The sequence below is a fragment of the Podarcis cretensis genome, assembly GCF_951804945.1.
Source record: "Podarcis cretensis genome assembly, chromosome: 5".
Lineage (NCBI taxonomy): Eukaryota > Metazoa > Chordata > Lepidosauria > Squamata > Lacertidae > Podarcis > Podarcis cretensis.
The window spans coordinates 67898609-67925667 of record NC_137174.1 but is presented as its reverse complement, the minus strand read 5'-3'; the positions used below and the strand labels follow the sequence as shown (position 1 = coordinate 67925667).

The 27059-nt window shown below is 43.6% G+C and overlaps 2 protein-coding genes across 3 annotated transcripts in view; one reads left to right on the top strand and one right to left on the bottom strand.

Annotated features, from left to right (window-relative positions):
• LOC307216071 (G-protein coupled receptor 35-like) overlaps positions 1 to 27059 on the bottom strand; it is a 307342-nt gene that overhangs the window by 5465 nt on the left and 274818 nt on the right. The gene's annotated exons all lie outside the window — the stretch shown is intronic.
• The window catches only part of CAB39 (calcium binding protein 39), a 47449-nt gene continuing 34522 nt past the window's right edge, over positions 14133 to 27059 (top strand). Inside the window, exon 1 of one of the 2 annotated variants that reach the window (XM_079975920.1) lies at positions 14133 to 14466. The gene's annotated coding sequence lies outside the window, so the exon portion shown is untranslated. Of the gene's footprint in view, positions 14467 to 15130; positions 15153 to 27059 lie in introns of those variants that run through there. The other variant, XM_079975921.1, reaches the window with a different exon arrangement.

Sequence of the window (27059 nt, the reverse complement as noted above, 5' to 3'; positions counted from 1 at the left end):
CTGCTGAGGGGAGAGAGACTGGGGAGAATCCTTAGGGCCAGATAGAGAGGCGTGGAAGACTGTGTTTGGCCCCCAGGGCCTGAGATTTCCTATCTCTGATGTAGGACATAAAAAGCTGCCTTATACTGAATCAAACCACTAGTCCACCTAACTTAGTTTTGTCTATGTCAGGGTTGGCTAACCATTTCCAGGCTGAATTGATAGCCAAGCTCACCCCTCCAAAGGTTGCCAAAACACACTCAGGCATGTGCACACCCACTCCCATACCACACCCTCCAACATTTTGCTGATGAAAATAGGGACGTCCTAGTCAATAGTTGTAATCATAATTTTTCATTTATACCCTGCCCATTTGACTGGGTACCTCCAGCCACTCTAGGCGGCTCCCAACATACTGTATATAAAATCATAACAAAACATTAAACATTCAAAAATGTCCCTATGCAGGACTGCCTTCAGATGTCTTCTAAAGGATGTATGGTTGCTTATCTCCATGGCTCAGGGGTTGCATAACTCCGTACCCTCCAACACTTATCTGATGAAAATAGGGACATCCGGTGCTTTTTTTCTTAAAAAAAATGTTTAGGGGCACTCTCATTTCCCTACTCATATTGAAATACTGCCCCTCAATGAGGCCAAACTTAGATTCACAAAATGTTTAGGGGGTATGCGTCCCCCTGCGTCCCCCCACAAAAAAAAGCACTGGGGATGTCCTAAGGAAAAGTGAGGCATTCTGGGATCAAATCAGAAACTGGGACTGCTTCTGTAAATCCGGGACTGTCCCTGGAAAAAAGGGAAACTTGGAGGGTCTGCTATGCAGGCCACTCACATCCACTCCCCATGCAGATAGACACGTACCTACTTAGCAGAATGGGAGGGGCAAGCAGACAGACCCAGACATTGGAAGCTGACTTAAGACTGAGTCAGACCATTGCCTCATCTAGTTCAGTATTATCTATGGTGACTTCAGCGCTCCAGGGTTTCAGAAGCGAGACATTCCTCTCCTTACCTGGAGATGCCAGGGACTGAACCTGGGACCTTCTGAATAATATGAGCGGATGCTCTGCCACTCAGCTCTGGCCCTTCCCCTATATATGTACAGTGGTACCTCAGGTTACAGATGCTTCAGGTCACAGACGCTTCAGGTTACAGGCTCCGCTAACCCAGAAATAGTGCCTCGGGTTATGAACTTTGCTTCAGGACGAAAACAGAAATCATGTGCTGGCGGTGTGGCAGCAGTGGGAGGCCCCATTAGCTAAAGTGGTACCTCAGGTTAAGAACAGTTTCAGGTTAAGAATGGACCTCCAGAATGAATTAAGTTTTTAACCCAAGATACCACTGTATATGTACAGTAGTACCTCAGGTTACAGATGCTTCAGGTTACAGGCTCCGCTAACCCAAAAATAGTACCTCGGGTTAAGAACTTTGCTTCAGGATGAGAACAGAAATCGTGTGGCGGTGGTCTGGCGGCAGCGGGAGGACCATTAGCTAAAGTGGTACCTCAGGTTAAGAACAGTTTCAGCTTAAGAACAGACCTCCAGAACAAATTAAGTCCTTAACCCAAGGTACCACTGTACTAACATGCAGGCAGGCAGGCATACTCTTAGCAGGGGAATATACAGGCAGGCAGGCAGGCAGGCAGACAGACAGACAGACACACTCAGCAGAGGAGGGTGTGCAGACAGACATGCACACACATTCAAGGAGCTTGCCTGATGTCAGCCGCTGCAAAATACTGCTAAATAAACAGCCAGTCGCCACCACCACCACAGAATAGGAGCTTTCTTCACCTTCCTCCTTGCACAGTTCCCTCAACAAGATGCAGCTGGTTTGGGTCAGTAGAGGGTAGAGGTAGGTCACCTTTGCAAAGCCTCACACTCGGAGATCTCTGCATCCATAAACCAACAGAAAAATCAGGTGATTGATGCAGCCCCCTAACTCAATGCATTAGGTAGTACTAAGTTTTACTTAGAGCACACCCATTGCAATGAATGGCTATGACTCAGTTTGGTTCATTAATTGCAGTAGGTCTGCAACGTAAGTGACTAGCACTCATAGATTGACTGACTGCAGCTTTTGAGGGTTTCAGCCAGGAGTCTTTCTTAGCCCTTCCTAGAGATGCTGAGGATTGAACCTCAGACCTTTTGCATGCAAAAAAGGCATGTGCTCACCGCAAAGCCACAACCCTTTCCCAAACAACACATCAGCTGAGCGGCTCTTCTATTCCATTCAAAGCCTGGCATAGGCTGTGTAATCTGCACGGTTGGCCTTCTGCTTTGGGCACTGGGGTATCCTAGAAGGGGAGTGGGGAGAGAAGATACCTGCATTTTTGTATAAATACTTCCCATCCTCCTCTCTGAGCACTAGAGCACTGACCGAGGAGTGCAAGAAACTGTCCTGGAGACATTCTCATGGCCTGTGTAGCTGGAACTTCTAAAGGCTGATGCTTTCCTCCAGGTTTCTTAAGTTCCTGGAAAACCGGTTTTGATAACAAAGTATGAACTATCTATTGGGTGTGTAAGATGTTGTGTAAATGCTTCAGCGGCTGAGACAAGATACATCTCTGCTGTGGCCATGGTGCAACTTCCTCCACCTTCTTGGCTTGAGCACAGTCCAGTAATGCATGTGCCAATACCACATCCTGATCTCTAAAGCTGAGCGCCATGCATCACTTAGCATGTTCTCTTCCTTTGTCATGGCTTCTGGTTTTCTTGCTTTGCAAGGAAGGGTGGCATGTTTGCACGAATACCTTGAGCTCTCTCTGTGTTACTCAGCAGCAGCAACAAAAGGATTAGCAAAGCAATGTGCTTATAAATGAGCTTATTTTGAGCTTGCCCTTTCTCTCGAATGGTTCTAACAATGGTAGATTGATGAAGAAAATAAACATACTTAACGTTTCTGAGAATTCATCACATTGCTCCATTGATGTGTAACTCAAGTTCAGAGAACCCTTTTGGCCTCACAGGCCAAATCTTTATGTCCCCTGCCCCACAGGCCAATCCAGATGTCAATCACCAGGTGTCATGATGATGTCAGGTGATAAATGGGTGGTCCCATCCAAAGTTGATACATGGGGAGGGTGCCTGCTTCACCAGCACCTCCCCCGCAGGGAACACCCTGGTGAAGCAGCACCCAGCAGGACTGAACTCTGCCCTCCTCCAGTACTGAATCAGATGGACCAATGGTCTGATTCAGCTTCCTGTGTTCCTTCCGAGGCCACACCCCTCAGGAACCCTGCTCTACATCCCCTCAAGTGCTTTTGCATGGAGGAAATGTGTCCTTGAACTTTGATAATGGGGCAGGGCAGTTTGAGCATACAACACCGATCCTGAACTAACCAGTCAGTTTCCAGGCCTGCTTCAAAGTGCTGCTTTTGAGCTATAAAGACTTAAACGGCTCAGGACTGCAGTCCCTCAAGGACCATATGAACCAGCCCAGACCCTGTGATCATCTTCTGAGGCCCTTCTTCGTGTGCTCCCTCCACAAGAGGTCCGGGAGGTGGCAAGACAAGAGCAGGTCTTTTCTGCATTCCACTTGTGGAATGCTCTCCCCAGAGAGGCTCACCTGGTGCCTTCATTGCATATCTTTAGGTACTAGACAAAAACCTTCCTCTTCACCCAGGCCTTTGGTTAATTGACCAACTGATGGTCTTTTAAATTCTGTATGGGGTGGGGGTTATTGTTTTGTTTGTTATTGTGGTTATGCACTTTTGTGTTTTATGCTGTAAACCACCCTAGATGAAGGGCAGTATATAAATTCAACAAATAAATAAAATAATGCCTGTTGCTTGCCTGAACGCAGTGTCTGCGCAGAAACCTCTGACTTGCACACAGCTGCAGTGGAGGCCACTGTACACTGATTTCCAATTACCCCATGAACATTCCTTAGAACATCTGGAGGAAAAGGGAGCAGAGGCTGGAGAAAGAACTGTAAGTGGCACCGTGTCCTTTCCCCATCCCTTTTTTAAAAAAAAATATTAGATTTTCCACAATTATAACAAAAACCACAAAGCAAAATGACACACAAAAACGGGGGGGGGGGGGGGAATACATCAAGGAACGAAAGAAGAAAAAAGGAACAATAAACAGATAAACAATAACAACAAACTTAATTCTGTACATATCCAACCTTTTAAACATCTTGGTTGACTTCCTCTAGTCCCTCCCTTCTGAGTTTCCTTGTAGTTAAAAATCCGCTCCACTTCCCAGTGGGGAGGAGTTGCGGTGGACCACGTGGCCACCCACTCCCTACTGGGGGCGGGGGACTCTGTCCCCCGTTGCCTGGGGGATCCTGGCCACGTCAGAGCCCGGCCAGCCAACCCGCTGGCCAGGGCCATTTAAATGGAGGAGCGAGCCAGAGGACTTCCTCTTTGGCTCGCTTCCTCAATCACCCGCCCTCCCTCCCTATTTTGCAGGTTAGGCAATGGCCTTGCTGTGGACTTCGGTTGGTCGCCTTGGTTGTCCGAGGGGCCTGGTAGGAATTTTTCCACTTGGCAGATTGGCACTGGCCACTTGGTTTTCGCCTACCTCGTAGCAATCGTCACAACTTTGTTAGGGTTGCGGTTAGGCATTGTTTGACCTTGTGTGGGGGAAGGGAGGTGTGGCCATCACCTGCCCCTCCATGCTTAAGGGTATTCCGTTAAAGGAATCCGGGCGTGTTGATCTAGTCTGAAGCCCGGCTGGCGGGCTAAGGCCTTGACACAACTCCAACAGGAACACCAGGGGGAGCTTGAGTTGGTTCGCATCGACAGGGCTCCCCCTACCGGTGGCTTACCCTTACTGGACTTCCTGCACAATGAGCAGGAATCAGATATAGTCAGGTCCAATCAATGCCTAAGCCAACACCGCTCACATTCTGTAATTTCAATAAAGTTGTGGCCAAAATTTGTCCAATAACATAAACCTAATATCCGTGTCCTTGTGTGAGTTATTTCCAATGAGGGGGTGGCTGTGGGGTCTCGACACGCAAGTAACAACCTTCCAGTATCATTATTAAACTAAAACAATTTCCAATTATAGTCCATCTTATTCACTTTTCTTAACATTCTAAATCCCATTTATTTAATTATAACTTAGTTTAATCCTAGGCCTATTTGTTTCTTTCAAGTAATTTCTAATTTTTTATATTACAATATTTATTCAAATAGTCCTTGAATTTCCTCCAGTCCTCTTGAAACTCCTCTTCTTTCTGGTCGCGGATTCTTCCAGTCAGGTCAGCTAGCTCCGAAAAGTCCATCATCTTCATCTGCCAATCTTCCACTGTTGGTAGTTCTTGTGTGTCCTTTCCCCATCCTTTGGACCCCCCTGCCAAACTCACCAAACATATTGTACCTGGAACTGGATTTGGAGAGTGCAGCTGACAGCTTAATGGGACACAGCTGTTGGCAGCCTGAGACAAGTCCACCCACCTTCCCATAAAAAAGCAAACATAGAGTAAGAGACTAGGGTGATGTCAGCAGCAACAGTTCCTTTGTGAGACTTTTGCAGGTGACCTGAGTTTGTTTGAGTCCTGGGTGAGAGCCAGGAAGCTTAGAGGGAGGGTGTGTCCAAAGGTGAAAGAATTGATACAGCAATTTGTTTATATTTATTAGTAATTTTATCTTAATATAACATTTTTATTCTGTAATTTTATGCAGTGAACCATCCTGAGATCTTGAGATGATGGGTGGTATACAAATGTAATAATAATAATAAGTAGTAGTAGTACAGTGGTACCTCAGTTTTCGAACATCTCTGTTGTCAAATGTTTCGGTTTTCAAACGCCATAAACCCGGAAGTAAGTGCCTCGGTTTTTGAACCGCCTCAGAAGTTGAACTGGAAACACGGCTTCCGTTTTGAGCTTTCTGTGTTGAGGCTTCTGTTTTGAGTTTTTGCTTTTTGAACGTTTTTGGAACTCCAACAGGCTTCCAGAACAGATTACGTTCGAAAACTGAGGTACTACTGTAGTAGTTAACTCTGTATTTTTTAAACATTTGTTGCAGACCCTCCAAGCGTCCCTCTTTTCCAGGGACAGTCCTGGATTTACAGAAGCCGTTCTAGTTTCTGATTTGATTGTGGAATGTCCTGCTTTTCCTTAGGACGTTCCTATTTTCATCAGAGAAATATTGGAGGGTATGTTGTTGTTTAAGTAGTCTGTTGTTGTTTTAGTTTTCTGTACACCACACACGCACACACACACACACACACACACACACACACATGTATCAGTATAGAAACGGTGTAAATAAATAAGATAAATAATAAATATATACATAACATAATCCTGCCCCATTAATTTTAAGTGTCAGCAGGAATATGGTGGGTGAAAATTCTTCCCTTGCGTGTGTGTGGGGTGGGCAGAGAAGCTACATGCAAGCTCAAGCTTCCCCCTTGGGATATATGATGAATCTTGTGCTACCCACTCAGACATCACTCTATTAAAAACAATAGAGCAACATGAGAGATGTGGGGAAGCCTGCAGATCCTGGTTACTCCCCTGCCCCCAAGCCCAGAAAAGCAATTAAAAAAAAAAAAAAGCAAATCGAGAACGTGCACAGAGTTTTGATGAGCTGCAGCCCTGTAGTCCTGGTTCAAGCCTTTATCCGCAACAAGTCTTTCAATTTCATTTCTGTTGCTGTTCATCTATTTTTATACCCTCGCCCCTTTAAAATATTGTATGTGCATGGTTGTAAGCTGAAATATGAGGGTTTGGTGCTATTTCAAACCCCCCCCCCCAAGAAGCACAAAAACCCACACGGCACAGTTTGACTTTGTGCAAGGTGTCTTCTCATCTTTGCTATTACTCTTAAAATTTATTTCCCAGCCCCCCCCCTTCCTGGCTGATTTCTATAAAACCTATAAAAGGAAATCCCACAAAGCCCCCCTTCCTTCCTTCCTTCCTTCCTCCCTTCTTTCCTCAAAACTGCTGAGGAATTAGCATACATTTGCATTGCATTATTCTTGTTGATCTGCCTTTTTGTGCCTCTCTTTCCCATCTAGAGTGGGGTTCCAATTGTCTTATTCCTCATTTCCCTGAAGTGGTGAGTACAATAGTTCTGCAGTACTTCAGCTGGTTGCTAAGCACAGCTGCAATAAACTCGCCCATAAACAACAGCCAGAACAATGAATCCGAGGTCTGCAGCAAATCATGTAGCTACATACATAGATGAGGTTTAAATGGCACACCAGAAGTGGATATTATCTTGGAACGTTAATGGACATTGCACATGGTTTCCTCTTGAGGCTGGATGCTTTGGGGGATGTCGCAGTTATCCCATAATATTCTCCATGACTGCAGCATAAACATGGTGGCTGTGTAGTGCAGCTTTATCATAGCTTTCCTAAGAAATACATATGGATCTATTCTACTTATAGCAAAGCAGAGCGAGTTCTTCCATTTAACTCATCAGTTTGGCATTCCACTTGTTTGCCTCGGAAAAGCCCTGCTAGATGAGACAAACTGGTCCATCCCGTTTCCCAAAGTAACCAATCAGATGCCTCTGGGAAGTCCACACAAATAGGGCAAGAGGACAATAGCCCTCTCCTGCTACTGCTCACCAGCAACTTATTGGCGAATTGTCTCTGAACATAGTTGCTGCATATATCCACTGGGCTGGAGTGAAATTCCATTCATGGAACCTCTTGGTTATGGGATGAGGCAAACCATGTTCTTCTGTTGCTCTTTCCCCTTTCAGCTTGCAGCAAATCTGCTCTAGGAGATTGGAAAGCCCCTGGAACAGCATAGGAAGTGGGACAGGAGGCCAGAGTGGAAAGTGAGAATCAGTGAAAATAACATCCTCTCTGCCCTTTTTGTGGGCAGAAGCAGCCTTCACTGGATCACCAGCCCATCCACAAATGCAAGAAACCCTTCTGCATTTCTCTAGATCCAAGCCACAATGACCAATAGCTAGTGATAAACATATCCTCTGCAGCCATCCAAGGCCCAGAAATGTCTGTGCCTGAAGTGAAGGGTAGGCTGGTGTTTCTGTTCCACATACAATTGAATCTTACTGGTAATTGGACAGGGGCCTCCACTGCAAGCGAAGGCAACAGGCTAGCTTAGAAGAATCAGGAGGAATAGGGGGTTACTGCCACCCCACTCAATATCTGATGCCCGAGCCAGAAACTTCACTCTGCTTCACACTTGGACAGGCCCTGACATCATATAAACTAGCGAGTATCGCAGCGTCTTGCAGCGGTGAATTTTGTGAATAAACTATGAATTGTGTGAAGGAATGTTTTCTTTCATCTGCCTTGAATCTCATGCCCATCAGTTTCCTTGTGTAATGATACGCCAACTGACTACTGCAGAAATTGGAGGTGTATCCTTGAGGTGGTGGTGGGGGCATCAAATAATCACCCAAGGAATGAGTTACTCTTCTAAAGAACTCTTTCTTCTTTTCCTTTCTCGTAATGTGATCGCTCCTTGAGCATCAAAACATCAGAATGAAATTTGCTATACTCATGCAAGGCACAAGTCTAGATTGCAAATTCAAATGCCAACTTGATCCCTGTGCCTGCTCTCAAATGGAGGAGCGAAATGAATGTAATCTCTCCTTTGGAAAATGTGAGATTGTTAGATTGGGATCATGCAAGTTCAGGACAGCATTGTGCATTCAGAGAACAAGCCAGCACCCATTTCCCTCAGGGACTAGAAGCACACAACACACAGTGCAATGCAATCCCCCTTGAAGACGATAAAAATTGGTATGCATGTTCAGAATAATTCAGAATATGAGTCTATGGGGGCCAGAATCCCCTAAATTCCTGGATCCAGTAAAATGTTCGAATTTCATCAAGGACTGACGTGATAAACTAGGTGCCAGACCTTTCTAAAGTTTTAAAATATAAGCCAGGCTAGCTTCCTCATGAGGTAATCTGCCAGAGAGGTCAGCCATTAAAGGTAATCGCCTATTAAGAAAGCCAAGGAGAGGCGGTTGTGTTGCAAGATGGCAAATAACTGATAGAAGACAAAGCCAGAGTTCAACGCAGAGTTTTAGAGTTGGTTGTGGAGGGGGGAAAGGTTGCAAGAAGGTAAAGGCAGCAAGCTGGAGAGGGGGGTCAAAGCATGATGATTGATTTCTGTTTGAATCCGAGGCTGTGGTTATGGGAGAAACAAGCCCATCTTGGGGTGTTTAATGCTGGTCTTCATGGAGTGTCCTCTCACTGGGGAATAAGGAGCACAGCCAACTTAAACCAAAATCTAGCCTTCTCTTTCTTGATAATGGACATTTCTTGGTTTGTAAGCAAATGGCTGTTTATTTTAAATATTTGCTTTGTCATAGTTTAATGAAATTCACTTTCAAATGAATGGAATCTCAGGGTTCTGTGAATGTTCTCTAAAGGTTTATGTACCCACTGGTATGATGAATGCTTTTTTGCTTTGCTGCCATAGGAAAGATCAGTCACATAGTTCAAGGCAACAAGTCTGACTTTCCTTCTGCTTTGTAGGTTATATTTACACTAAAAACTAGGAAGCTGAACAAGCTCAACCAGTCAGTCAAATAGCTTTTCCAGAGTACCTATTTGCCGAGCATTCAAATTCCATCTGAAAATAATGATAGCCGAGAAGCAGAGTATGCTGTATGCACCACTGAATTTAGTAGGACTTCTGAGCAGACACAGTTAGGATTCTCAGGGTCACACGTTAATGAAGCTCTGTAGGAGTGCTTTCCTACAGAGTCGTTTGATATGCACAATGCGGTCCTTTGCATCTTCTTCCCCACCACTACTGCACAAACTGGAGTTTTGCTTACATGTGTTTTCAAATGAAAACAGTCTGTTAATGCTTTTTCTCTGGTTATTTCTTTAATGTTTTTGTGTAAGAAATATTTATGTGTGCATAATGTAAAATAACTGCTTCATCTATTCTACTTTTGCTTAAACAGAAAAAAAGCTGTGCAAAATGGCCATTGCTGTGTGGTAAATTGAGGTGTACTGACATGTATCTTTCAGAGGACTTTTCACTTGTTCTTTCAAGGCAGGCGTCACCTGCTGCTAGTCATATTTCAGTGTGACTTTGTCTAGGCTGCAAACCTGATTTTACATGGCACTTCATTCATGCAATTTCACAAAGCAACTGCTTCAGCTGAACAAAAACATCACTGTAATTTACACATTGTATTGCTCTGGGAATATTATTTAATTAAAACCAGCATGTGACAGAGGGAGTGTCTCAAAGAACAATTCCCCAACTGATGCTGTGGGATGGCAAAGCAGCAAAAATGTCATCTTGGCAAGAAAAAAGCACATGAAGGGTGGTGGTGGGGGGAGCCTTCTGATTCAGTGTTTCCAGAGATCAGTCATTCCTTTCTGGTCCTAGCTGACACCATTTCAACCTGTAGCTTTCCCCCAAAACCTAGTACAGAGAGCACATAATGATTCCACATAAGCATTAAAGCAGAAGCAGGGAAACATTTTGAGCCCATGGGCCACATTTCCTCATGGGCAACCTTCTGCAGGCAGCATGCCAGGTGTGTATGAAGCCAGATGCAGAAGTGGGTGGAACAGCAGGTGTGACTCTTACATATTTGCACAGAAGGCTATATTCCACCTATGCAAACAGAGGGTTTTCCATATAGTCACACACCTCTCCCTATCCTGCATCCAGAGAGCGCAGAGCAGAGCTGTGGAGCAGTGTAACCTGCTGATGGGTCTGGTCTGAGAAGAGTCCCAGAGGCCAGATTGGGAGACCTGGAGGTCCACAGTCACACCCACCACCTGTGCCAGAGGTTTAATACCCTGGCATTAAAATTGCTTGATCTGTAGCTGTAGTAGCAGCAGCAGTAGCAGCAGCAGTACTCCTCCCTTGTGATGTGCATCGGTCTCTCTCAACTTTTGGGATAAATTTTAAAACATCCCCATTTTCCCAGGCATTAAATTATTTCTTTAGAGTCTTCATTACCCCGCTCTTCAGCCAGGAAGCCTCCCAGAGTGGCTGGTCGTTCCTCTTAAGCCTTTCTTATTTATTTCTTCATCCATCCATCCATTCATTCCACAGTGGTTTATGCACAATCTAAACAGGACAGTCCCCACCTACAAGCTTGCAATCTTAAAAATTGCAACATGTAAGGGAAAAGGGACAGGGATGAAATCAAAGCTCAGGCACTGATTTCTGAACGGTTTTTAAGCAGATGTTGGGTGGCCATTTGTCATGTATGATCTAGTTGAGATTCCCGCATTGCAGGAGGTTGGATCAGATAACCCTTAGGATCCCTCCTACTGTTCTAACACATTTTTAATTCTTTTTAATAAACATGGGGAGAGGGCGATGACAGCTGAATGTTTGAAAGTCAAGACTCTGAAAATGAATCACCCCTGTTTCTCTTTGACTCTAGTACGTGCTTCACCCATTAAATTCCAAGTAAATTATCTGTTTAAACTTGAAAGTTTTAACATAATTACAAGCTAGTGTAGCTTTCAATCATGCATCCACACCCTTTGCAACGTTGCCTTTGAAAGCATTTGCCACTCTCTCACAAACAGAGCGAATAAAGTGGTAGGTTAAAAACAACAGTCTGAGCCCCACATTGCTTAAACACACCTGGTTAGTAATGTCCTCCTAGAGGCTAAAACGTATTTTTCACTTTATTTGGGGGGGCCATTGAAAGTGAACTCCCTAGTTGCCTTTTCTTTCAGCAAGGAAATTGTTTAAATATATACATATATATATGGGCATGATCCAAGCAATGTGAAGCCATAGCTCATTGTAGACTGCCTGCTGTGCATGTAGATGATGCCAGGTTCAATTGCTGCCATTTCCAGGTAGGGCTGGGAATGTCCCCTGATGAGCCTCTGACAGTCAGTGTAGACAATCTCCATTGAACCCTATGGGACTTACTTTCAAGTAGGCATGTATAGCATTGCACTGTTCACCTTCCTGTTGAAACCAGTGGGATTTAGGAGGCTGGAACATGCCCTCTGGGGTTTGCCCTTGTATTCAGAAGCCAACAGTGAGAATGATAACAACCCACAAATCCAAATTTAGCACAAAGCAGTTTGAGCAGATGCAGGAAATGCAATCTCTTTGAAAACATGTATCTAGTTTGGCCCTGATGTGCTTTGAGTTCTGCTGGCTCTCAGCAGGGGAACACAGACAGAATTAAAAAAACATCTCCTTTCATGTGCTTTCATAAGGAGTTCCACAGTAGCCATGTGCTGCAAGGAATAACCCTTCCTTACAAAGACAACTCTAGTTCCTTATAGATATCACAGTCTGCATACACACCATCCATTTAAAGTACACACACCCAAGAATCCTGGGAACTATTGTTGGTTAAAGGTACTGGGAAGTGAAGTTTATTAACTGCTTTGGGTTTTGTTTTTTTTACAATCAAGCAGAATTTAACTCTGTGAGGGTTAAACTACAGTTCCCAGGATTCTTTGGGGACATGGCAGATATGTCTTAAATGTACAGTGTGTGAGCAGTCATAGAATTTGTTGTGGACCATGACTGGTTTGCTTAAAAAACAACCACCCCAAAACAGTTTATATTGTCCTTCCCTGCTGCACATTAAATTGCTTACACATCTGGGTGGGTGGGGGAGAATAGCTATAGGTGTAGGGTGTTAGAATAAAAGGAAGAGGGGTCTCCTAGACCAGTAAACACTCCCTTATGTGAGCTTCAGCAGGTTTTTAAACCCCTGTTCATTTCCCCCAAGCCTCTTTCGATTGTACCACACCTGTTCTTACATTCTGTGTGCTGGATAGCTTTTCAGAGACTGGAAGGCATTATGTTAGAACCGTCACTGCCTCAGGCACACAACTTAAAACTTCTGACCAAACAGGTTTCTGCAGCATTAAAGGTAAAGGTAAAGGTACCCCTGCCCGTACGGGCCAGTCTTGACAGACTCTGGGGTTGTGCGCCCATCTCACTTAAGAGGCCAGGGGCCAGCGCTGTCCGGAGACACTTCCGGGTCACGTGGCCAGCGTGACATCGCTGCTCTGGCGAGCCAGAGCCGCACACGGAAACGCCGTTTACCTTCCCGCTGGTAAGCGGTCCCTATTTATCTACTTGCACCCGGAGGTGCTTTTGAACTGCTAGGTTGGCAGGCGCTGGGACCGAGCAGCGGGAGCGCACCCCGCCGCAGGGATTCGAACCGCCGACCTTTCGATCGGCAAGTCCTAGGCGCTGAGGCTTTAACCCACAGCGCCACCTGCGTCCCTAAACCTGTAAAACAGATTTGTCCAGAGACCATAGATGGATAGAAATACGGGCATACCATTGGTGAACATAGGGCTATCATGCTACTTTAAGTATCTGGAAACTCACCAGCCTCGTCCTTTCGGTCTTGGATTGAAGGAAAACCTCTCCCAAGTCACAAAGTGTATCAAGTCACAAAGTGTATCTGCTCTTTTCTGCAACTGAATGCACATTTGGCCTGGGAGTAAGACACTTCTAAAGCAGTAGGGTTTACTTTTCGCATTGGAGCAGACTGCACACACCGGGGGAAATGCTCTTTATATATGCTCAGAGGCCCTGCTATTTTTTTCCAAACAGGATGACGGGTTGAGATGTGTCACTAAAAATTGCTGCTGAATTTCCAGGTCTGCTGCTGCTTTCTGAATTTTTATTGCAGATGCGATTTAACAGTTAAAGCATTGCTAATCGCTGATTAGAGACTAATGTGTCTAAGCCCGTACAGAAACTGTTCAATAAAGCCGTGTTCAGTGAGGGAGAGTTCTTTCGACTACGTAAACGCTAAGAATTTTGAAATCTGACGAAATCCCACCTAATCCAGCATTCTTTGCAAAGAGAGCCAGCAAGCACCAGGTAGAGCACCGTAAAATGTTCAGCGATCTCACTGTGACCTAGAGCATGTGCAGATTTCAATCTCGCATAGCACATGTATCTTTGGGGATATTATTATTATTATTAGGTCAAGAGCCTGGAAAGGCTTTCACATAGCTTAAGCACGCCCTACGATTTACGAAGGAAAGGCCGCGCCCGCCCCCCTCCCCCGGCGTCTGCCCATGCTCAGAGGCATTCCTTTCCCCCATTGTCCCCGATCTCCTTCGCGTTCCGAGAACATTGGCCGGCGTTGAAGGGCGCCTGGCAGGCCCGAGGGCTGCGGCGTCGGCTGCGCGGATCCCGCCAGGCCGCAGGGGGCAGCCGCGAGTCGCCTGCCGAGCTGGGCGCGGGGCTTTCTCCTGCTCCGCCGCAGCTGCTCGTCGGGTCAGTAGTATCCGCCGCCGGGCTGGGAAGGGAAGAGGAGAGCGAGAGCGAGCGAGAAGGGAAAGGAAGAGCAGGGGCCGCTGCGCAGCCAGGACCGCGGGGCGGGGGAGGGGCCAGCCAGGCCGACACCGAGCGAGCCGAAGGCCGTAGGCGAACCCAGCCGGGGAGAGGAGCGCCGGCCGAGGCCCACACCGAGAGCCGCCGCCGCCGCCGCAGCACCACCACGACGCCGACTGGGTGGGGGTAGCCGCCGCTGCCGCCGCCTGCCTGCCTGCCTGCCTGCTTGCCAGCCCCCCGGCCCGCCGCGGAGCGAAGGTACTGCCGGGGCCTTGAGGGCCGCAGCTCGCCGTGTTGCGGCGCCTGAGGAGGCCTTTCCGAGGGAGCCTTGGCGCTTCGGCTTCCCGGGCGCGGGAGGCGTTGGCGGCCAGGAGGAGGGGGGGTCCTCTGTCTGTGGAGCTCGGGCCCCGGGGCCCTTGAGGCCTCCTCGGCCCCCGCTGGGTGGCTGCGGCCGCTTGACCCTCAGGGTGTGTCCTCGGGATGCCTCGACACGGGTTCGACGGCCCCTGACGTGCCCTGCTGGATGGAGGCGGATTTCTTCCCCTCTCCGCCCCGCCTTCTTCCTCTCTCCTTTATTATGCCTTCCGCGCCCGCGGCTGAAGTGCGCGGCTCCAGCCGACCTTTGTGACTGTGGCCGCCGAGCCGGGAGTCGGTTAGGGGAGGGACGGAGGGAGGGCGGAGGTCGGGGGTGGGAAGCAAAGGGGTCCCTGCCAGGCGCCTTGGCGGCTCCTGCTCGGGGGGGGGGGGGCGGGGCGGCGGCATTGTTGTCCTTGTGGGGCTCCAGGAAAACTTTGCTTCGCCTTGGGGATCCTCCATCGGCGCTGGGAGAGGGAGGAAAGGAGGGACCTCCTCGAATCCGGAACTGCTGCTAGTTCGTTCTCTTTCTTTCTTATTTTTTTAAAGGCAGCCTTTTGGGGCTTTGAGCGGCCAGAGTCTGTCGTCAGGTTAGTTAAGCCGGTTTCTTGGTGGTACAGGAATGAAAGCGTGTTTGCTTTTCTCTTGCAAAATTGCCCTGTACGCAAAGGGCCCCGGTTTGCGTTCATGCAGCTACTACATAAATCAATCTAACGCTTCTTGGTTGCTAGGTTGTTTTAATAAATACCGTAGATGAGTAGGCCTGTGCCTATTTTTTTAAAGCCGGAATATCGCAGTAGTAAATAATGAGATTGAGGGTGAATCACAAGGTTCTTTGTATACAGCAATTATCCTTCCTCTGGTAAACTGATTTGATCTGGTCTAATGCATCCCTCTTGAAAACTGGGACAAATGGTGCTAGCTGCTCTGCAAAAAATATGTACCTATATGTATCCTGTACATACAGGGTGTTTCTTTTTAAAGATTTTTTTTTGAGTTTTGCACAGAGTGATATTTTTTATCTGTTTTGCAGTTTGTAAACCTGGAGTTTCTGAAAATATACTGCTAAGTAACATTGGGTCTAAAGTCCCATATAAGATTTGTTTCTGGAGAAAATGCAGCTACTTTAGACAACATTTCTGTTGCAAATGGTAATAAGAGAAATGAACCAATATGATGGACAGAAGTAGTATTTTAGGTTGGCATGTTCATAATCTGGTCTACAGCCAAATTGGTTTAAAGTACTTGGGTCAACCGATTCCATTTTATAGAAGAGTTCTCTGGATCGGGTTATACTATAAAATTTTAAAGACGTAAAATGCTCTTGTGGAAAAGTGTGAAGCATCAGATGCCTCCCATTAGGTCACCTGGAATATGTTTGGAATATGTTTCCTCTTTCGTTTTGAAGTGCATGAATCAACTTAAGAGTATAAACATGACTCAAACTCTCTAGTCCAGGTATCATCAGCCTTTTCAGTTCCAGGGACCGCTTTTAACATATACATGCATTTGGGGACCTATTTCTTAATCTTTTACCATATATTTGAATGGTAGCAGTGCTCCTGTTGTGACCCACATTGGATTAGGTCCCAGTCCTCTGCTGGGTCCTGACCCACCAGTTGAAGACCAGTGCTGTAGACCCTGCAAAAGTGACCATAAGGCCCAGGAGTTGGGGACATTTTTTTGATACTGGCTGAGGGTCCAGCATGACAAATAATTGCACCTGGTAGTAATGAGAGACTGATAACAAGGGCCTCCAGTGCAAGACGAAGGTGAATGAGGAGTGGAATTATGTGGTTGCAAGCAATTTAGCTTGTTGAATGTTCATTATAATTACTTGGGGAGTGGACAAAAGCATTTCCAACACTGGGCTCTTATACATTTTTATCAATCAAGCTTATGTACTGGTTTATATTTATAGTAGAATAATGTTTTTTTATAATCCGTTAATGATGGGATTCATGCTCTGGAGAAAATTTAACTGAATTTTTGAGGAAATTGTTGCTTTTGGCTCTTCTTAAAAAAAACCTAAATTACTAATTTCTTTAATCTGTGGAATTTTAACAGAAGAGAACAGTTTCTGCACAGACAGATCAGTTGTTATAAACAGGTATATTTGAAACCGCCTGTTTTTTAACACAGTCCTATTAAGTTGTCCATAGCAGCTGTTGAGAATAGTAGCCTTAAATTTGACTCTGCTGAAATAATTTTATCAGGAACATCTTTTATACTTGGTTGAGGTTCATGTTGTCAGTCTTTGGGAAGAACACAATGTAATATTGTAGCTTTGGAATATAGGCTCCTAGTGTTACATTTATGGGTTCCATTTCTGCACAGAGTTAGGTGCTTAAATTTCTTTGACTTCAGCAAGATTCAGGCGAATCCGTAGGATAGTAACTTTGTGAATTATAGCAGAACCACATAACAGTTGCTTGTTATTATTGAAGATGAATTTTGTCATTGTTTTTTTTAGTGTTTGTCTGGCAGAACAAGTAGGTGTTTCTCCTATGGCACAAAGTGATTATATTATAAATCGGTCAGTTGGCATAGTATTTTGCATCTCCAGTTGTAATGTTTCCCAATAGTGATAATAATAATAATAATGTAATTGTGGTATTTAAGTACAGATCCTGAAATGTTAAAGTGATGTCTGTCTGACGTGTTCAGTAAGTTCTCAAATTTGCTAAGTGGAAATGAAAAACATCCAACATTATGTTCCTTTAACATTGGCTGGGATCTGTAGATCCCTATGTGTACACCCTTCTAGCCTCATGGAAAGCTGTTCTGGATAATCTGATGACCTTTTGGTGCAACTTTTCAGGGGATAGCCTTTGGATCTCAACCATTATTTGTTCTGTTTCTGTACATGTCTGTTTTCCAATATACACAAATTATACAGTGAACAACAGTTAAATGTTGTGCTTTGTTCAAAAGAAGTTTAACCTATATGTTCATTGGTTATTCCTGTGTTACATGAAAATATGGTTTCTTAAGAGTGTTTTTCTTATTATCACTTTCAAACCCAGGGCTTCACTTTCTGTGAAGTTATGTCAAGAATGCCCCACCTCTGAAATGTCTAGATTCCTAATGTGTTTCATTGAAAGTGGAAAGGCAGTCATTTTTCACATTATAAAATGGCTTACATTTTTAATGTTGGGTCCCTATTAAATTGTGCTAATAAAACTATTGCTTTACCTTTAAACTGACTGTAATAATTTCTGTTTTAGTTCTTTAAGAATCCTAGTAGCATCCTCACAAGCTTATTCATGATTCAAACATTACTACTGATTAAAAGGAGTAGTAAGGTTTGATTTTGTATGACATTATAAACTTGCTCAAGGGCTCTGGAAGATTCAAGTCCTGTGACAAATCAATTCTAATTTCAAGTCACATTGAAACTAGATCTCATTGATGTTGAGAGTACATGCTACTGCTGCAGGTATTAGTAATGATGGTTCATTACTTTAGGTTTTGTGGCATGGTAGGGAAACACAAATCACATTTTTCAACAGAGAGAGATACCAGTATGGTTAAGATTATATGATCAACTTTCCTTCAACCAAAGCAGTGTTATAAACTCAGGTACTGTATATAAGCTAGGCACTAAAAGGCTCCTTAAATAAAGGTTACATTTGCCAAAATGGAATGTCTAGTTGCCATTTGGGGGCAAGGCAGCTCTAAAGTTGTATTTTTCAATATGGCTTTTTGGTTCCTGAAATTCATTCTGATTGTGCAGATAAAAATATAACTGATATAATTCTATAGGATGTGGTATTAGTGTGTGAAAACAGTCAAAGTCCAATGATCCCCAGGTATGCATATCCAGGTGGTGGTGTCAGGCGCCATCCTGGCTCTCAGACATCTTCATTTGGTCACAAGTGGTCAGTAAGCCAGGTGCAAAATTATCCTGGCTCGTTTCTAGAACTGATGCAGAGAACATCACCACTGAGGATTGTGGCACTTTAAAGACTAATAGTCGCATCCTATGTTAGCTGCCCGCAACCAAAATGGACTTCTGCTGGTGCAGGACTTCCTCACTTCCCTGCAGTCCCCTCCCCCTCAAGTCTACTCTTAGGGCACTCACTGGAGCAGATACGGGGAGGGTCTCGGAAGCAAAGAGGGAATTTTGTTTCATGAGCACTAGTTTGCTTATTGAACGTTGGCTGTCACTCTAAAACAGTATTGAAGAACTTGGTGCCTTGCAGATGTTTTGAACGGCAACTTTTACTAGCCCCATCCAGTATGGTTCTGCTGGTTAAGACTGATGGGAGTTGTAGTTCAAAACATATGCAGGATACCTTGATGGCCATGTCCTACCCCAGGCATAAGCAAACTCGGCCCTCCAGATGTTTTGAGACTACAACTCCCACCATCCCTAGCTAACAGGACCAGTGGTCGGGGATGATGGGAATTGTAGTCTCAAAACATCTGGAGGGCCGAGTTTGTCTATGCCTGTCCTACCCTAACAGATTCATTGTGGCATCGGATCAGATGACATATGATGCAGTATCACAAGACTGTTTTTGCTCCCGTAGCTGAACACTGATACCTCTCAGGAATTTTTCCAGAAAATAGCTGTCCTGAGTTGTATGTGTGTGTGTTTTCTTCTTTGCTTATGTTCCCACTTGTTAGTGTTGTAACAAGATTAATAATTGTAGAAGAGCCAGAAATAACCTGCTGCTGTGCAGTAATTCTTTGATTTGTCTTTTAAAGGGGGGGAGCTTTAAAAAGAAAATCAAAGATAGCAACATTTAGAACTTATTTTAAAAACAGCACACATCTTTTGTTCAGGAAATAATTGCAGAATAAATAAAGCTGTCTTAAGTAGTTAGTAATGAATTCACTCATTGCTATTTTTCACAACTACTTAGGATACTTAAGCTGCTCCTTCTTAGAATCGGGCAACATTTGCTGCATCTATAAATAAGCGTGTTGAATACAATATGACAAGTGCAGCCCTAGCACTAGGCCGCAGAGTATGAAGTTACAGGCAGACACACCAGTGCAAATGTTTAGGATATAGTTGCCAGTTTCCCTAACCATCCTTAAATAATTTTAAGACAGTCTTGCTATGAATAGCACCACTCACTCCTTTTAGTAATTTCGTTTAAAACATCCATTGTGACCCTCAATCTCCTAGAAGGAGATTTTAAGCTTGGCAGTAGAATATCTTACTTGATTGCATAGAGCTGGCTGATGCAAGGTGTGCCATACTATTGTTGCTCTCTGGTTTATAACTGTAAAACGCAGATGTGCATGCAAAGTTTAAAATTGCCTCTGAATTCCTTGGGGCATGTCCTCAAACAGAACAATTTTGAAAAGTTCCTCTCTAATTAGATTTCAAACTCAGTGTTTGACCTTGTATAATCTTGTTGTTGCACCAGAATGGATGAGGGTGTGGGTAGATTAATGTGCTGCACGTGCAGCATGCTTAAATTTATTAATAACAATAAATTTCCCTTGAGTGGGAAAGAGGCTGGCATTTATACCACAATAAAAGCGGAATGTGAAAAAGAATATAGGAAGTTGAGTTGGAAATGGCAAGTTATTTAATTTTTTAAAATTCATAGGTTGGGGCCTAAGAATTGCTCCCCTGCATCTTCTGGAAAGCCACTCTGTAAGAGCCAAGGAATAGTATTAAATATATGGAGGGGGTATATCTGGAAGTTTGAAACCACCATTCATTAAGTGCTAACAAAATTGTTGTTCTTTTATGCAATCAACCCTTAGGATATTACTGAATTTTGACATTTCAGTCCTGGATGTGCTTATTGAAATGTTTGAGTAAGCACATTAATGTAAGTTTGGGACTAGTAGTGCTATGTTGTAGTAGCTAACAGATGTGCCCTGTGTAAGAAGAGCAAAAGGATGGGGCTTTGCCACAGTTCCAGCAATATCCAGAAAAACTAATATGGGTGCTGTCGGTTAAGACTGGAAACAATTCAAATTACATACAGCCAACTATGTGAGTCCAGCCCTTTGTGAAGTATTAAAATGGGACAGAGCAAAGCAGGATAGATTCCCATTTGCATAGGATTCTATTATAAATATATCAGGAGTAAGCTATGTTTTTGCTGTCACAGAGGCACATAACTTACTTTCTGTGGGTGACAAAGGCTGGCTCAGGTGCTCTGAATTTCAGCACATTGCCATTCAGTAATTAATACAGTGGTACCTCGGGTTACATACACTTCGGGTTACAGACTCCGCTAACCCAGAAATAGTGCTTCAGGTTAAGAACTTTGCTTCAGGACGAGAACAGAAATCGTGCTCTGGCGGCGTGGCAGCAGCAGGAGGCCCCATTAGCTAAAGTGGTGCTTCAGGTTAAGAACAGTTTCAGGTTAAGAACGGATCTCCAGAACGAATGAAGTACTTAAGTACACTACCACCGTAGTGTGTTACAGGGGACATGTGAATTGAATCACATTGTACAATACAAATATACATATTTATTTTCTCTTTTAAATCCTTATATTTAAATTTTTGTTCCATGACTTGTAGTACATTATTTTAAAGCTAGTTTCATGCATTGTGATATGAATATAATTTTAGTACAGGCAACTCCCGTTTTTCACACCTTCAAAGAATGTGTGACTGCACATGTGCGCATTGCCACATTGCCTGTATATCATCGAAATATGTTGCATCTCATGAGCATTATCAGGCAAAGAAAAGACTATTCTCTACATTTAAGTGTTGTCAGAAGAATCTCTCAACTACTCAGTGTCATGTCTATACTAACATTATGCAGCCCCATAAATCTTAATTGTTTTTTTTTTTTTAATTGGACTGGCTGTTATTGACAGTTATTGGGAATAGGCTTCCTCTTTTACCCTCACTAGCCAGCCGATACTTCTCTGGATTAGGATAATACTTCTCTGGATTAGGTTAATACTGACTAGATCTGAAACCAAAGATTGAAGCTGGTAAGCAAATCCTGATCATTTAAGAGGGAATCTGGTTAGAATTAACCAAAGTTAATGTTGCTGTAAGGGCATGGAAATGTTTTTCTTTTCTTTTCTGGAGGAGGAACGGGGGAAAGGAGCATGTGATCTAGTGGCCCATTCTAGATCACTTAACTATGGGGCCATGCCGAGGCACACACACCAATACATAATATTTTAGGGCTTTGGTGCTATGCATCAGTTATTAAAAAGCTAAAATGCACAATAAATGAAATATTTCACAAATGTGTATATAGTTGGTGTGCCCTCCTAGTTAGCAAATATGAACAAAATATAGTGCAGAGGTCCTATTTAACTTGTAAATCAATGTTCTTTATTATCATTACTGAAGTATAAATAGAATGCTGGACCAACATCAACATTTTAAGCTGAGGTTTTCCACTTGGTGATTTAAATCTTGATTTATATTGCTAGCTTAAATCAGTCCCCCAATGTTGTATAAATGAACAGATTCAGAATTAAGCCCAAAGGGGAGCAGCCAACTAGTTCATACAGAAATAACTACAGCACTTTCTCAAACATATGTGATCTATTTTGGAAGCATCAAGATGTAATTTTCTCTCATACCAGTCATACCCTACTTCAGCTTTAAAATGTGAGGAAGCAGATTAAGCTTTGTAACCTACTGCATAATTTTAACAAAAACATATGTAACATTAAAAGTACTTGGGCTGTATATAAGCTAGCTAAGACTGCAATACTAAGCATAGTTTCTAAGGAGTAAACTCCACTGCGATTTACTTCTGAGCTAATATGCACAGGAATACTCTGCATAAAAAGGGCCTTTTCAGTCTTTAGACATCGCTAAAAAGTTGTAATAGAAAAGTATATATTGCACCATGAAAAGATATGTGGTAATTTAACTTACTCTTTCCAGGAGGAAAAGTAATTGATGTTGAAAACAAATGTATAGATTTGGGCTGTGCGCAAATTAAAGAAATTTAACGACTTAATCTTATGGGTTTCAGCCTATTCATTGATTAAACTTGCACAAGAGTAAAACATATCTGAGGTCAGAAATAATGGAGTTGTAGGAGGCATGATCTGATATTCAGCTTTGTAAATCAGAAGTACTTTTTTAGTCTATTGAAAGACCTTTGAATAATCTTACAGATTAATCTATTAAGCATTGCATCACTAATGCAGGTATGTTTTAGCACTACTGGGGGAGGAGTAGAGGGGATTCCTTTCCCCAAGAGTTCTTAACTGATTCTTAAGGCTGCTACACTTTTTTAAAAAGAAGACTTAAGAAGCACTCTGCACATGTGCAGAACCTTCCATTCTGAACTGCAGAAAAATTTCTTAGCAAAACAACATCAATTTATCTTGCACCTGAACCTGGGAAAATTCATAATTTGAACCTGGTAATTACATGGTTGATACTGTCTCTAGTCGATTATTAGACTGTGGAACGGCAGCAGCACAACATAGCCAAGCCCAAGGGCCCTCCTTATCTCTGAGTGTCACAGACTTGGTCTTGCCTGTGCTACTTGTCCTGCAGGTTGGTCATCCATTCTTTGTGTCATATGACATACATCCACATTATTTTGCTGCTGTTAGAGCACTGTTTCATACCGTAATAAAGAATCTCTCTTGTGTGTCTTTGATGCTGTAACAGGTGTTTTAAGAAACGAGGTAGATTATCGGAGAGAGACTGGGATGAGTGAAGAGATTCAGGCTGCAATCCGACCCCAATAATAAGTTCAATAGGACTTACCGTACTTTCTGGGCTGACAGGGATTGTCCTTTGAAATACAGTCATACCTTGGGTTACAGGCGCTTCAGGTTGCACGTTTTCGGGTTGCACACCGCTCCGAACCCGGAAGTGCCGGAACGGGTTACTTCCGGGTTTCGGTTCTCGTGCATGCGGAGAAGCGCTAAATCACGCTTTGCGCATTCGCAGAAGCGCTGAATTGCGACCCGCACGTGCGCAGACACGGCGCTGCGGGTTGCGAACGTGCCTCCCGCACGGATCACATTCGCAATCCGAGCGTCCACTGTACACAAATCTTAACAGAAATGGAGAATCTTTGGACCCATTATCTCCAGCCATTGGCCATGCTACCTGGAGCTGATGGAAGCTGTAGTCTGGAGGGCCACATATTTTGCTTCAGAATGTAATATTTTTAAAGAACCACCCCCCCAGTGGATATTGTGCTTTGATCCATCTTTACATTTTGCACTAGTATTTCTGTATATAGTGCCACTGAAAGCCTGTATGGCCAGTGTAGTGGAATGCCAGTTTGCCCAGTCAGGAAAACTGCCCTGTGGTTGGTTACATGTCTGAGTGATCCTGAGTTGTACCATATGATTCTGTTATGAGCCATTTGAGCAACTTCTCTAATGTGTTGGTTGGCTTGGATATTGATAATATAGTAGTTCTGAATACTGAACACTAACGGCTATAGTATTCACCTTGGCAACAGACTTGGAGCTATTGTCCATCAATTGCTTTGCTCGCCTGTATCTATTCTTCTGCTGTTACATTCCAGACAGACAGACAGACAGACAGACAGACAGACAGACAACAACAACAACAACAACAACAACAACGTTGTTACCTACTCCCCTCCTGAGGGGCTGTTGAAGGTGCCTGTCAAGCATGGGTGGCAGTGGAGCCACAGTGAGGATGTCAGCACTTCTGTAACACACATGGCAATGGCTTAATTTATGGTGTCAGTAATTGTGATATCAGTGTAGATACACCTGTAGCCTAGAGTCAATTGTTTCCCATAGGTAGTGAGAAAAATGCTGAATTATAAGGCAGTGTGACATAACTAAAGCAGTGGTGTGTTGTTGGGATGGCAGTGTGTATTTCTTTGCTTTGAAATGAGCAGTGTTTGCAGTTTAGACATCTGGCTCCAGGATGTCTAAGGAAGCTGAGAAATTCTGCCTCATGTCCAAAACTTGAAAGATGCACTGTGTAACTCAACGACAGGGGGTACTTTTGAAGCAACCTGTCTAATTCTGGCACATAGACTTTTAAAAATAACAAATACTTGAAACAATGTGGAATTTGTGGCATCTTCTTTGGCACCAAAGACTCCCAAGTTGTCCTTTTGCTCCCTGAACGCAGAGAAAGATCAATTTGCATTTACCTATTTAGTTGGACTCTGACCTCAGCATTTACAAGGAAACTTTTCTTCTTGCATGCCTCCCCAATCCTGACATGTAGCTCCATTAGATCTTCATGGCACATCCATAATCTGAAAGAAAACAAACCAAAAAACTAACTCATTTTTCTTGTTTGTTTTAAGTTCTGTTTCCTTTGCCGTTACACAATAACCACTTGGGAGAATTCAAATTATTATGAAACTACATCTTGTACTTCCTTTCCACAATATTTCTGATATCAGGCATGTCAGTGGGAAACTGCCTCTTCTCTGTAGTTAATAGGGTTGGAAGAATGTTTTAGGAGCTTGCAAAGTATTTCAATTTCTAGATAACATTCCATTTTTTCTGCCCCAGGGGAGTTCAATTTCTAATATTATTGAGGCAGTTTTACTAATATATTCTAAAAGGGATTTTGGGAATTGAAGACAGTAAGTGTTAGACCATTAATTCTACTATTTGGGGACTCTGGAATGCTTTTTCCTGTGAATGGGATAGCTTGAGTAGTCATATTATAGAAGAATCCCATTTCAAAGTTAGAATGTTTTTTTTTAATGTGCACTTTCTACAGTTGATAATGTGAGTGCTTAACCTTCATTGGCCAAGTGCATCTTTGCTTTTTCTTCCAAGTACACAACTGTCAGGTGTTAATTTCTGTTGGCCAAGGCATCTGGTACCTTCATTTTGCAACTTCTGGTGAATGCTGAAGATGCACCTTTTTGCCCTGGCTTTTGACACTTAAAGTGTATGTTTTTAGGATCCTCTGTAATTATAAGTTGTTTTAAACTGTTTTTAATGTTGTGCTTTAATGTTTTAGCTGCCCTTGGACCTTGGTGTAAACGGTGGGCAATAAATTAAAAAATACTAATAGTAGTAGTCTCTCACCCTAGGGTTGAGCCTCGTCATGGTGGTTATAAATGGAGAGGGGTTGGCACCCCTGGCCCCATTACTCCTCCAAGGGATGACTCTTTGGAGGTGGTGATGTGTCACCCATGGCAGGACTTACTCTTATGGGCAGATACCTGAAGAAGCTTCCTTAAACTGCCCCCTGCCATGTCTCGTTCAGCAGTCAAACCAGCTTTATTTCAAACACCCAGTTCCAGGCTACATTGGCCTTAAAGTGTTTCCCAGAAGGACGAATGTCCGAAAGGGCTCCCTCAGCGCACAGTTCTTTCTGCGGCCTCTGCACACCTCTTCCAGCTGTGTAATGGGTACTGGTTACCCAAATTGCAAGTGTGTAGGATGGCAGGGATAAAATATGTATATTTATAAGAATGTGCCTCATGATGATTCATAAAAAGGCTGTAGAATTTTTCATTCAGAAATTACCACACACCGCGTAACACACCTTGAGTTCACCTGACTGGATCTTCTAGATCCCCCTTGCTTTTTGATCTTACTGAGTGAGACCTATGCTATCCAGCATTTGAAAGATCAGAGCTAGTTCCTTGAATAGTGCTGGGAACCAAATTGGCACATGTAATTTCCGTAAGTTGAATGCTGTACTGCAAATGTCATTATCCCACAGATTACTTCCTTGTCTGCCAGTATATGCTTGTGCTGCTTGTCTGTATCATATCAGTGGTGGAGTGGGTAGGGGGGAGAGAAACTTAATTTACAAAAGCTTCCTGAGTTGCCTAGAGTTGATTCTTGCATGCCACAGGCAAAGAAAGTGAATGGCTTTTCCAGGCTGGAGCTGACTGTGTTGATCTGTCCTTACCTTGGGCATGTTGAAGCTTCTGAACAGGATGACAGCCCCGCATAGAATACACTCAGCTTCTAAGGTTACACATGTATGGGTGGTGGTTGGTAAACTGGCCACATCCCTTCTTATCAGATGAAACTGATAGAATAAGTCGTGACCGTAGCTGCCACTTGAGCATTAATTGGCTGTGCCAGGTCTAAGCCCTTTCCCAGACTGTAAATCTGATATATCAAACAAAATGAAAGTAGTCTGTTACTGGTTCAGGATCCAAATTGTTGCTTGTTGTTTGCTAAGGACTCTGTAAAGTACAGTAGTCTCATTTACGTACATCTCTTATGCATACATTTTTTTCTAGATCAAAAAATAACCTTCCAAAGCTGGTATTCTGTGCTTGTACCTTATAATACTTTGCTTAGCACACCACCTGCTACTCCAAAAACAGCTGGAGATTTGGAAGATTTTGAAGGATAGGTGAGTTGAAAAGCATAGAGGAGATTGCTTTACAGTGGTACCTCGGTTTATGATCTTACTCTGTTCCAGAAGTCCGTTCTTAAACCGAAACCATTCAGGTGCGCTTTCCCTAATGAGGCCTCCCACTGCCAGTGCCCTTCCACCGTAAGGTTTCTGTTCTTAGACCGAGGTAAAGTTTGTAGACCAAGGTAAGCCTCCGGTTTTGTAGAAGTTTGTAACCCAAATCGTTCGTAAACAGGGCTGTT